This window comes from Canis aureus, chromosome 9, assembly GCF_053574225.1.
Source record: "Canis aureus isolate CA01 chromosome 9, VMU_Caureus_v.1.0, whole genome shotgun sequence".
NCBI lineage: Eukaryota > Metazoa > Chordata > Mammalia > Carnivora > Canidae > Canis > Canis aureus.
In genome coordinates, this window is record NC_135619.1 from 69,896,106 (window position 1) to 69,902,862 (window position 6,757).

Consider the following 6,757-nt stretch of genomic DNA (forward strand, 5'->3'; position numbering starts at 1 on the left):
TGTCTAGACCCTCCCAGTACAGACCTGAAAACCACACCAGAGGGATTTGCCAGGAAGCTAACCAGCATTCCCAGAGCAAGCCGTTGTAATTCCCCACACTGGTGCTATGGCAGCCAGAAAGTTAGCTGTAGTCCTGCCCCCTGGGCACCACTTAAATAACACAAGCAAGATGTAAGCATGGGCGGTGTCTGGGAAGATCTGGGGAGAAAGTCAGATATACAATGATGACTATTATATATGAAATTACTTTGTGTTATCCCTTTTAATCAAAGAATGAAAGTGCCCCTGCAAACTTCAAGATCAAAAATAGGTCCTCCCTAAAATAGGCAGAAGGTGGCAGGATTATCATTAACTTCATCATTAGACAGAACAAAGCACTCAACGGATATTTTTTTGAGCACCTACTCTGTGCCAAACAATAAGCCAGACACAAGGGTCAACAAAGTGAAACAGGTAAGGTCTCTGTCCCCCAGGAGATTCACTGTCTGCATCTCAACAGAAAGAAAGGAAAGACTGATTCTACGGGGGTACTGTCTTCACCTGTGGAATGAGGGTGAAGGGGATATAGTGTGGTAGAGCTGGAATGCCGATGCCCAATGAAAGGGTGGCCAAAGCACGATGCCAATCAGATGTCTGTTAAATGTTCAGCAATTAATAACATTCATTAAGCTTTTACTCTGAGCTCATCATTGTTCTAGAAATTACAGGCAGTAGGAACAAAATATGAAGTCTTTCCCCTCCTCTCCAGAATTTAGAGTCTAGCTCAAAAGATTGGATTAGTGCATGCACAAACACCACACAGAAGACATTATTGTGTTTGTTTTAATTTGCATCTGAGCCCTGCTCTTTGGACATCCACCAGGGGAAGATTTTGAGGGAATCTCATGCCTCAACAACGAATGGCCAGGAGTGGAAGTTGGTATCATGAAAAGTAGGAGAAGACATAGCATCGGCCACTACCAGGCCTTTTATAATCACTCCACTTCAGTGTCAACTTGATCCTGAGTTCATGGCAGCCAATGCAACAGGACAATAGAGCAGATTGTAAACTTGTGTTTTTATTTTTGTTTTGTTTTTAAGAAAAAATGGCACACACCAACTCCTCTGGGGAGAGTCGGTTATCATCATGGACAAAGTCCAAAACACTAGGTTTCAGAATAAATGCATACCAAATTGCATATGACTATTTTCCATAACGACTCTAAATAAAATGCAGAGCTATAGCAGAACAAAACTCAACAGAGGTGATTTGGCAAAGAGCTGACAAATTAGTCCAAATCGATATTTCCATGGATCTGACTTCATAAAAAACAAACAAACAAACAAACAAACAAACAAAAAAAACCTTTAATCTAGCAACTTCTATGAGTAGATAAAGAACATGTGCTCACACACTCTTTGACTACCATTTCTCCAAGTATAGGGTTTGGTCAAAGTTATATAGCAGATGGGAGATTATGTTCTCTTAGGAGGGACTAGAGACATGGCAAGCTATGTTGCTAATTGATGGAAAATCTACACGGTTTGGGAAGCAGAGCAGCAAGAGTTATGTGTAAAAGTAGATCATAAACCAATAGACGAGACAATTAATTACTCCAATAGCTATTGTGAAGCACCATCTTAGTCACCCCAATATCTGGGGCATGGACCTTGATATTTAGTAGGTACTGACCAGTGCCTTTTAAAATAAACGCCTGTAAAAAGTGAGCAGCGTAGAGGCAACCTCCAAAGAGCTTTACTTGACTTTAGAGGCTTCTGCTGGCTACTAGCATCCCAACTTCCCCAACTTCTAGAATTGCAGAATCGTACAATTCTACCTAGACCTCAACATCCAGTCAGACGCTCAGCTGGGAGCAAGCAGTTGGCAGACCAAAGAAGCTAATGAGAGAGAAGGAAGTTTCTCAGCAAAGGAGCCTAGTGGTGGAAGTGGGTTAAATCCTAGAAGTTACTGTGCAGCTTGGGGTTCTTATTATGGGAAACAGAAGAAAGATCAGGCTATTCCTTTTCATGTGCCACGCTAAGGGCATCTTCATATACTTACATCCTCTGTGCAGATGACCGCTTCTTCTTCTCTCCCCACATGCAGTGTCTCTGGCACTTTTGACCTCTGTGAGCCAGAGTGGGTGATGGCCAGACAATTTCCCAAAGCTAGCTGGACCCCACAGTCCCCTGTTTAAGCACTGTCCATATCCTGTCAAGAAACCAAAAGATCATGCCCTTGGGGCAATTCTTTTCTTTTGGGCACCCAACCCTTTGAGTGCTGCTTTCCAGTCACATGCACTTCACTCACACTCTGTCTAACACAAGCTCTTTGCCAGGTGGAGGAACTAAATCACTTTCTCCTCTACACCCTGGTGTCTCCTACTTACCCTGCTCTGTACCACGGTTCAGCACAGGCTTCCCGGGTCCCGGGATAGCACACCCTTAGTGGCCTTCTTCCGCCACCATCCTCACAGATGGCCCACCATGCTTTTATCAGAGCTAACTGACCCATCAACAGCATCCAAGCCATTCCTGGGTTGAGTCCCTCTGTAATCTGCCCCACTGACCACCAACTCTTGATCTCCCCCTGCGTGCCCAACAATTTTTATTGGTTTTGAATTGTTATAACAAATTTTTAATTATTATATAATTTCATCTCCCCAGACAGGCCTTTGCTGACCACATATCTAAAACAGTAATTCCACTCCTATTACTCATTTTGTTATATCTTTAACTGTTATCTTTACTTGAAATCACACTATCTTCTTGTCAATGGTCTGTCTTTTTTACTAGGATGTGAGTTCCCGGGGTGGAGGATTTTACTTTCCTGCACAGTGTCCTCAGAGCCTCAGGCAAGGCCTGGCACACCACGAGTGCCCAGTGAAATGAATGAACAGATGAACATTTCCCTACGCTTGCTATGCTATGTTTTGTCTCTTTATTTTTGTCATTTGTTGTCACTGTCTCCCTGATTTTGTTCAAGTCATCACCTTCTGCAAGAAAATTCTTCCACCACATCATGCATGCCATTTCTTTTTAAACTTTTTGTTGGATATCAGGCATAGCCTCCTTCAGAAAATCTCTCCAAACCATCAGGTGTTCCTTCTCTGGGCATCCACACTCCCCTATGCTTATCCCTCTCAATACACTTGCTCCGAGGGGCTATAATTACCCATGTGCATCTGTATTTCCCCTATGGACATTCACTTCCCGTGGGCTCAGCCCCATTGGCCTTGTGTCAAGCACAGCACCCACTATGTTGGCTTATCAAGCTCTCCATAGATTAAGTGGTAGTCTGTACTTCTCAATCCAACTCTTGACAGTGTTTAGACATCATTTGTTCACACAGCCATCATTACCTCCTAAAGCCCAGGGAGAAGAAATGGCTTGCTTGCCATCATGGTGCTGAGTGTTGATGGTTCATGCACTGAACCCAGACCATTCACCTCCCAGTCAAATATTCTTTGTGGCAATGTATGGCGTTTTGGTTGATGCCTTATTGCTTGGCATTTAAATCCTATCATCCCATCTGGACAGTAAGCTCCTTGAGGACAGAAATTGTCTTCCACCTTTCTTGTATGCATGTAGGGAATAGAGCAGTGTTTTATGCATATTAAATACTTAATAAATATGTGTTGGCTGAATTATTAATTTAATAACAGACTGCCAGAGAGTTTTCTGCTCGAATGCATGAACATAAATATACACATGGGAATCTCTTTAGCCATTTTCTTGCCACTTTAATTTTAAAATCATTGCATGTATATTCCTACCAGCTGTATTGGCTCTTAGGAGGAGAAACAATACAAATCCATTCCTCTATCAATTAAATCAATTAAGTGATATTAATTACTATTCTTCATAGTGAAAATTCTTTTAAAAAAATTTCCCCCTGTACAACAAAATGGCTCCTCTCTCCTGTTTTACAATTAGGAAAGGAAGGTCCCTAAAATGCTGCTGAGACAGCATGGTCAACTGGAGAAGTGGAGTGGTAATAGGTCACCCACTCTGGCCCCAACAAGCGGCTTATGTTATCATCTTTTTAAAGCTGAAACAAGGTTCAGGATGATCTTGGCCAGAGGTCACCAAATTTTTCTTATAATGAGGAAGAGGCAGATGGTTAGTGTCATAGGCTTTGTAGGACACACAGTTTTCATTGCAACCACTCAGTCCTACTGTCGGAGAACATAAGCTGCCATAGATAATAACACGAATGACCATGCCTGTGTTCCAATAAAACTTTACTTATGGACACTGAAATTTTAATTTCATATACTTTCTACCATGTGTCCTAACACAATATTCTTCCTCTGATTTTTTTCAAGAATTTATGTAAAAAATATTCTTAGCCAACTGGCATGCAAAAACAGGTGACAGACTGCATTTGACACACAAACTGTAGTTGGCTGACCCCTGATCCAAGAATATCCTTGTCTCACCTTTAAACAGCTGGGGAAACAGAGAAAGAAATCATACAATGAAACCATGGCAGTGCTCCATCAACAACCACATCTTCTGGTTCCACATCCAGGTTTCCATCCAGGGCACGGGGCTTCTCTATCAGTTCTCTACCTTCCCACTGCACACAGATGCACAACTAAAATAGAAAATACATTTTTTCTGGATTAACTGATGACAAAAATACCTTTGCAAGTCACAGCAGATTGTCAGATTTTTCTTTGAGACAAGCAAAATCCCCAAGGGTTCTGGGCATACATCTTCCACATCTTGTCAAGAATCCACATGGGAAGTACTCCTTTCTACACCAAGGTACAACCCTTTATGGGAGAGGACTGTGAAACTCAGGCCATAGCCCCAAGGACTGGACTGTTGGAAATCTCTGAAACATGTAAGTCTCTTAATTTGATGCAGAAAACTTTGAGCTCCAGGAGAAAGAAGGAATGAGGCTTTGACTGCATTGCAACTTGCTTCCCCAAGTAGGGTAACCTTAAAAGGCATGCCCAGCAAGGTGGGGACTAGGATATGTAGAGTGAAGTATTCTCTAAATGTGCACAATATAAGGGGTGACAAAAAAACTCATAATCAAAAAACCCTAACCGGGATCCCTGGGTGGCGCAGCGGTTTGGCGCCTGCCTTTGGCCCAGGGTGCGATCCTGGAGACCCGGGATCGAGTCCCACGTCAGGCTCCCAGTGCATGGAGCCTGCTTCTCCCTCTGCCTGTGTCTCTGCCTCTCTCTCTCTCTCTCTCTCTCTCTGTGTGTGTGTGACTATCATAAAAAAAAAACCCTAACCAAAGTAGGTGATATTTTAATGCAGTACTTAAAACATCAAAACTAATGCCAAAAGGCCACAATGAACAAAATATCAAAATTTTAAGTGGAATCAGGATCTAATGCTATACATGCATGAGCTACCTTTCTTACTTCACCCCAATTTATCATGTAGATCCTGCTTCTATTCAATAATTTTGATATTTTGTTCTTCATAGATTTTTTTACAGTAATTCTGAGCTTTGAAAATACTATATTGCCCAGGAACATTACACAGAATTTAAAGCTGGCAAAAAGAAGCTTCCAGTCTCTCATCTTTTAAGAAGATGCAAAAGTATGCTTGACACGTCAGTGTAGAATGCAGTTACGACCCACGAGTATGGATATCTGTTTTGCTGTCATTCCATTATAATTGTTTAACATCTTATAGGAAAACACACTAAATGTATCTACTTGAGTTTAATGCCATGCTATTTATTTCTGAAAATTATAAAATGTTTGATTGTCAATCTCTTTTCTGAAGAGATGGTGCTTATATCTGTCCATTGCTTTGAAATAATTCATGCTGAGGGAAAGCCAATAGTATACTTAGTAGTTAATTAAAGACCTTGTCATAAGTTCCAACACCTTGTCTGTTAAGAGGCTGAGTAGTCCTCAAAACACCCGCAGAAGCGAGAATGCAAGAATTGATGTATATTACTAACAGTGATGCTTACTACCTCTTCTGCAAAAATAGAGCTTTTAAAACATCATAAACCTAATTTTTCCTTTGAATCTTCAAATATACACTCAGAAATGACACTGATACTCCATCCCCTACTTGACAACAGAGAGCTCATTTACTTATCAGAGTGTCCCACACAAGTGGCTGGTAGTAAATTGAGAAATTCCTAAAGAGTATTAATTCTGATCTTGCTTCTAAAGAGTTACCAAGCATCAATTCTTGAGGTTGTGTAATTCCATCCTGGGTGCCCCCTTTAGCCTGCCATTGTCCAAGTATCTCTACCCTTAGCCTGAACCAAGAAAGATGTCTGAAATAGCAAGCCAGTCTTGTTCCCAAATCAATTGTTGACAGCTAGAAACTTCTCTTTGATGTTCCTAGATGAAGAAGAAGAAAGAAGGCATAATTAGTTGGTGTTTCAATATGTGTGATATTTCTACTTTCTCTAATTCTTTTTGAGCTAAAGTTTGAGTTGTTGAGTCAAAAGAAGCCTTTGGCAGGAGGAGTGATTATATGTTTCAGAGGTCAGAAGTCTGACCTTTTGCCGTGAAAGTGCCTGAAGGTGCAATTGAGCCAGGTTCAAAGGGAAATCCAATTGACTGCTCTTGGTATAACTTCCTTGAGAACTGCTACCTTTGAAATATCAAGCTGCTGTTTTAGGGTATCCAGGGTGGTCCTCAAGAGAAGGTCTTTAGAATGTCACAAGATGGTACCAGTTTTTCAGATCAAGATGGCTTCTAGGGTCCTTCTTGAGCCCAGCTCATCCAACAACAAACAATATTTATTTGGCACCTACTTACTGTGTGCCAGACATTGTTCTTCC